We start from the raw sequence: 7,324 nt of genomic DNA on the forward strand, positions 1-7,324 counted from the left end.
GAGAAACCAAGATAGAGAAACCACGATAGAGAAACCACGATAGAGAAACCAAGATAGAGAAACCAAGATAGAGAAACCAAGATAGAGAAACCACGATAGAAAAACCACGATAGAGAAACCAAGATAGAGAAACCACGATAGAGAAACCACGATAGAGAAACCACGATAGAGAAACCAAGATAGAGAAACCAAGATAGAGAAACCACGATAGAGAAACCACGATAGAGAAACCAAGATAGAGAAACCAAGATAGAGAAACCACGATAGAGAAACCACGATAGAGAAACCAAGATAGAGAAACCAAGATAGAGAAACCAAGATAGAGAAACCACGATAGAGAAACCAAGATAGAGAAACCACGATAGAGAAACCACGATAGAGAAACCAAGATAGAGAAACCACGATAGAGAAACCACGATAGAGAAAGCAAGATAGAGAAACCAAGATAGAGAAACCACGATAGAGAAACCAAGATAGAGAAACCAAGATAGAGAAACCATGATAGAGAAACCACAATAGAGAAACCACGATAGAGAAACCAAGAAAGGCCAGGATACATGGTACAACAACAGGGGGATAACAGTTAGTGTCCCTGATGGACCAGTTTTCAGCAGCTGCAGTAACAATCCTATTTGCATCCCACAAGGCTCTGGGTAAAATAGTGAACCTTGTGTCAACCATGTGTCTGTGAGGTATGTCACTGATGTAAAATGATGTGTGTGTCTTTCACCATTTCTACGTTCCTTGTCATGGTCTTTCCCCAGAGCACACCAACGGTACTTTAGAGGAAAAATAAACATGCCCATTGTGAGAACTAATGTAGACATGTTCAACAGAGAATTTACAGAAAAGGATATGACGCAAGAATAAATATTGGTAAAGGACAATTTTTGAATGGTTTTCTTATTGAGTTCCTGAATAAATATACTTCAATCAAACATGTTTATGTCATCATGTTCATTGTGGATTACCAAGGTTTTCCATCTTGAGCAAGAATTCCCTATATACAATATATTATTACCCTCTTTCTCATCATCATCCTCTTCCTCCTCCCTTCATTGTTTTCTCCTTTTGTCTTCATACTCCCACCCTTTCTCCCTCCTCCTCCTCATCTCCTCCTATTTTCTCTCCCCCTCTCCTCTCTTCTTCCCCCTCTCAATCTACTTCTCCTTCCCTTTATATCTCATATTCTCCCCTCCATTTCTCCTCTTCTCCCTCCTGTACTCTCCTCTTCTCCTCCCTACTGGCATCTCCTCCTCCTCCTCTTCTCTCTCCTGTCCCTTCCTCCTCTCCTCTCCTCCCTCCTGTCCTCTCCTCCTCCTCTCCTCCTCTCCTCCCTCCTGTCCTCTCCTCCTAGACTCCTCCTCTCCTCCCTCCCCTCCTGTCCTCCTCTCCTCCCTCCTGTCCTCCCCTCCTCTCCTCCTCCCTCCTGTCCTCCCCTCCCTCCTGTCCTCCCCTCCTCTCCTCCTCCCCTCCTCTCCTCCTTCCTGTCCTCCCCTCCTCTCCTCCTCTCCTCCCTCCTGTCCTCTCCTCCCTCCTGTCCTCTCCTCTTCTTCTCCTCCCTCCTGCTCTCTCATCCTCCTCTCCTCCCTCCTGTCCTCTCCTCTCCTCCCTCCTGTCCTCCTCTCCTCCCTCCTGTCCTGTCCTCCCCTCCTCTCCTCCTCTTCCTCCTCTCCTTCTCTACTCCCTCCTGTCCTCTCCTTCTCGTCTCCTCCTCCTCTCCTCCCTCCTGTCCTGTCCTCTCCTCCTCTTCCTCTTCTTCTCTCCTCCCTCCTGTCATCTCCTCCTCCTTACTTTCATTAGTGCTTGTGAATAAATGAGGATGGAAACAAAGAGTTTCATGCTGTTTTTTAGTTTTCCTCTAATTTATATTTCTCCTCATTATGTTCTAGGCTTTATGGGAAATCCCCCCAAAACTAAAACTGACAATTGGAATTACTGTCTGTCTGCATCCCAAATGGCACCCTAATACCCACAAAGTGCACTAGTTTTTATCCCATAGGGCTCTGCCTTTTTGGAGTGAACAAATCTTTTGGACAACCAGGCAATACTTTCAGCGTCAAGATAATTGTACTTTTCACTGCATTATGCAATATACCTTAGAGCCACACACACACACACACACACACACACACACACACACACACACACACACACACACACACACACACACACACACACACACACACACACACATTGCATAATTTAGAATCATTCTGAGTTTATTGCATAAAGACTACTGTATCGGAGACAGTGAAGAGGACTGTTATTGCTTTTCTTCATACATAAAGACTACTGTATCTGAGACAGTGAAGGGGACTGTTATTGCTTTTCTTCATACATAAAGACTACTGTATCTGAGACAGTGAAGTGGACTGTTATTGCACTTCTTCATGACTTCATGACTAATGGCAGTTTGGTAAGAATTAATTTCTGTCATCACGTTGGTAATTATGCAAAAGCAACATTTAAAGTTCAACTTGTGTATGTAGAGTTGTTGTGTTGAAGAACCTGGAGAAGTACTGAGGTCATACCCTTATAGCCTTACTCTGGTTATAAAACAGACACCAGTACAGTGCCTTGCAAAGTATTCATCCCCCTTGGTGTTTTTCCTATTCTGTTGCATTACAACCTGCAATTAAAATTTATTTTTAAGTTGGATTTCATGTAATGGACATACATAAAATAGTCCAAATTGGTGGTGAAATGTAAAAAATAACTTGTTTCAAAATTTCAAAAAAATAAATAACGGAAAAGTTGTGCGTGTATATGTATTCACCCCCTTTGCTATGAAGCCCCTAAATAATAATAAGTCACATCATTAATTAAATAAAGTCCACCTGTGTATAATCAATGTGTCACATGATCTGTCACATGATCTTAGGAAATATACACCTGTTCTGAAAGGCCCCAGAGTCTGTAACACCACTAAGCAAAGGGCACCACCAAGCAAGTGGCACCATGAAGACCAAGGAGCTCTCCAAACAGGTCAGGGACAAAGTTGTGGAGAAGTACAGATCAGGGTTGGGTTATAAAAAAAATATCTGAAACTTTGAACATCCCACGGAGTACCATCAAATCCATTATTAAAAAAATGGAAAGAATATGGCACCACAACAAACCTGCCAAGAGAGGCCCGCCCACCAAAACTCACAGACCAGGCAAGGAGGGCATTAATCAGAGAGGCAACATAGAAACCAAAGATAACCCTGAAGGAGCTGCAAAGCTCCACAGTGGAGAGTGGATTATCTGTCCATAAGACCACTTTAAGCCATACATTCCACAGAGCTGGGCTTGGGTGGACAGAGTGGACAGAAAAAAAGCCATTGCTTAAAGAAAAAATAAGCTAACGCGTTTGGTGTTCGACAAAAGGCAGGTGGGAGACTCCCCAAACATATGGAAGAAGCCACTCTGGTCAGATGAGACTAAAATGTAGCTTTTCAGCCATCAAGGGAAACGCTATGTCTGGCGCAAACCCAACTCAATCACCCCGAGAACAGCATCCCCACAGTGAAGCATGGTGGTGGCAGCATCATGCTGTGGGGATGTTTTTCATCGGCAGGGACTGGGAAACTGGTCAGAATTGAAGGAATGATGGATGGCGCTAAATACAGAGAAATTCTTGAGGGAAACCTGTTTCAGTCTTCCAGAGATTTGAGACTTGGACGGAGATTCACCTTCCAGCAGGACAATGACCCTAAGCCTACTGCTAAAGCAACACTCGAGTGGTTTAAGGGAAAACATTGAAATGTCTTGGAATGGCCTCGTCAAAGCCCAGACCTCAATCCAATTGAGAATCTGTGGTATGACTTAAAGATTGCCGTACACCAGGGGAACCCATCCTACTTGGAGCTGGAGCAGTTTTGTCTTGAAGAATGGGCAAAAATCCCAGTGACTAGATGTGCCAAGCTATATTTCACCCAAGAGACTTGCACCTGTAATTGCTCAGCCTTCTAATACAGTACATGTGTGAATAGTGTTTCTGTCTCAGCCTTCTAATTTGTTTTATTTTTCCTTTATTTAACTAGGCAAGTCAGTTAAGAACACATTCTTATTTTCAATGACAGCCTAGGATACAGTACATGTGTGAATGGTGTCTCAACCTTCTAATACAGTACATGTGTGAATGGTGTCTCAACCTTCTAATACAGTACATGTGTGAATAGTGTTTCTGTCTCAGTCTTCTAATACAGTACATGTGTGAATGGTGTCTCAGTCTTCTAATACAGTACATGTGTGAATGGTGTCTCAGCCTTCTAATACAGTACATTTGTGAATAGTGTTTCTGTCACAGCCTTCTAATACAGTACATGTGTGAATGGTGTCTCAGTCTTCTAATACAGTACATGTGTGAATGGTGTCTCAGCCTTCTAATACAGTACATTTGTGAATAGTGTTTCTGTCACAGCCTTCTAATACAGTACATGTGTGAATGGTGTCTCAGTCTTCTAATACAGTACATGTGTGAATGGTGTCTCAGCCTTCTAATACAGTACATTTGTGAATAGTGTTTCTGTCACAGCCTTCTAATACAGTACATTTGTGAATAGTGTTTCTGTCACAGCCTTCTAATACAGTACATGTGTGAATGGTGTCTCAGCCTTCTAATACAGTACATGTGTGAATGGTGTCTCAGTCTTCTAATACAGTACATGTGTGAATGGTGTCTCAGTCTTCTAATACAGTACATGTGTGAATGGTGTCTCAGTCTTCTAATACAGTACATGTGTGAATGGTGTCTCAGTCTTCTAATACAGTACATGTGTGAATGGTGTCTCAGTCTTCTAATACAGTACATGTGTGAATGGTGTCTCAGTCTTCTAATACAGTACATGTGTGAATGGTGTCTCAGTCTTCTAATACAGTACATGTGTGAATGGTGTCTCAGTCTTCTAATACAGTACATGTGTGAATGGTGTCTCAGTCTTCTAATACAGTACATGTGTGAATGGTGTCTCAGCCTTCTAATACAGTACATGTGTGAATGGTGTCTCAGTCTTCTAATACATCTTACTTCACCTACTTCTCTTTTGAACTCGGCCACCGTTGGAGTGTGTTCAACTGCTCTTACAGCCGCTCTTACAGCAGTGCAAGAAGGAGTAGTCGAGAGAGAGAGAGGGAGAGAGAGAGAGAGAGAGAGAGAGAGAGGGAGAGAGAAAGAGAGCGAGAGCATCATGCTGAGACACAGAGAGAGAGAGAGAGAGAGAGAGAGAGAGAGAAAGAGGGAGAGAGAGAAAGAGAGAGAGAGAGAGAGACAGAGAGAGAGAGAGAGAGTCATGTCTATTGACTACTGCAGTTAGAGAGAGAGAGAGATAGAGAGAGGGGGGGAGAGAGGGGGGTAGAGAGAGAGACAGAGAGAGCAAGGGAGAGAGAAAGAGAGATGGAGAGAAAAAGAGAGAGAGAGTATAGTAGTGGCAGAGGAGGAGAACACCTTTGAAATGTACTCATGGGGGAGCTCACATTTTCACATGTGCAACAGAACTGAAAGCAATGTTTTTGCGAATCCCCGGACACTGCCTACATCCCAAATGGAACCCTATTGCCTATATAGTGCACTACTTTTGTCCGGAGCCCACACTGCTCTGTGAAGGGAATAGGGTGTTATTTTGGACAAATACACTGCTTTTTTCCACTAGTGGTCCGGCTACAGAAAAGCTGTTAGGTATTAACTACTATAACACTCTCTCAATACGTAATACTGAACACACAGAGATATTAAGATTGAACAACCCAGCTCCCCTGAGCTCTATAGCACACACACACACACACACACACACACACACACCACACACACACACACACACACACACACACACACACACACACACACACACACACACACACACACACACACACACACACACACACACACACACACACACACACACATACACACACACACACACATTCCCACACACGTCCCCAGAGCTCGTATAACACCACAGTAACTCTCACACCCATCATAGTAGAGCAAACCCACAAATCAAAACATGAATAGAGTTCTAACGTACATTACATTCCTCCTACATTCCTAACACTGTAGTAATGATAAACCATGTCATTCCTAACACTGAGGTAATGATAAACCATGTCATTCCTAACACTGAGGTAATGATAAACCATGTCATTCCTAACACTGCAGTAATGATAAACCATGTCATTCCTAACACTGCAGTAATGATAAACCATGTCATTCCTAACACTGAGGTAATGATAAACCATGTCATTCCTAACACTGAGGTAATGATAAACCATGTCATTCCTAACACTGAGGTAATGATAAACCATGTCATTCCTAACACTGTAGTAATGATAAACCATGTCATTCCTAACACTGTAGTAATGATAAACCATGTCATTCCTAACACTGAGCTAATGATAAACCATGTCATTCCTAACACTGCAGTAATGATAAACCATGTCATTCCTAACACTGTAGTAATGATAAACCATGTCATTCCTAACACTGAGGTAACGATAAACCATGTCATTCCTAACACTGAGGTAATGATAAACCATGTCATTCCTAACACTGTAGTAATGATAAACCATGTCATTCCTAACACTGAGGTAATGATAAACCATGTCATTCCTAACACTGTAGTAATGATAAACCATGTCATTCCTAACACTGTAGTAATGATAAACCATGTCATTCCTAACACTGTAGTAATGATAAACCATGTCATTCCTAACACTGAGCTAATGATAAACCATGTCATTCCTAACACTGTAGTAATGATAAACCATGTCATTCCTAACACTGAGCTAATGATAAACCATGTCATTCCTAACACTGAGGTAATGATAAACCATGTCATTCCTAACACTGAGGTAATGATAAACCATGTCATTCCTAACACTGAGGTAATGATAAACCATGTCATTCCTAACACTGTAGTAATGATAAACCATGTCATTCCTAACACTGTAGTAATGATAAACCATGTCATTCCTAACACTGAGCTAATGATAAACCATGTCATTCCTAACACTGCAGTAATGATAAACCATGTCATTCCTAACACTGTAGTAATGATAAACCATGTCATTCCTAACACTGAGGTAACGATAAACCATGTCATTCCTAACACTGAGGTAATGATAAACCATGTCATTCCTAACACTGTAGTAATGATAAACCATGTCATTCCTAACACTGAGCTAATGATAAACCATGTCATTCCTAACACTGAGGTAATGATAAACCATGTCATTCCTAACACTGAGCTAATGATAAACCATGTCATTCCTAACACTGCATTATGCAGCCTCGGGTGAGAGAAGCCATGTCCAGGGACTCAATAGGTTTAATCACAGCCAG

The sequence above is a fragment of the Salmo trutta genome, chromosome 3 (assembly GCF_901001165.1).
Source record: "Salmo trutta chromosome 3, fSalTru1.1, whole genome shotgun sequence".
NCBI classification, from domain to species: domain Eukaryota; kingdom Metazoa; phylum Chordata; class Actinopteri; order Salmoniformes; family Salmonidae; genus Salmo; species Salmo trutta.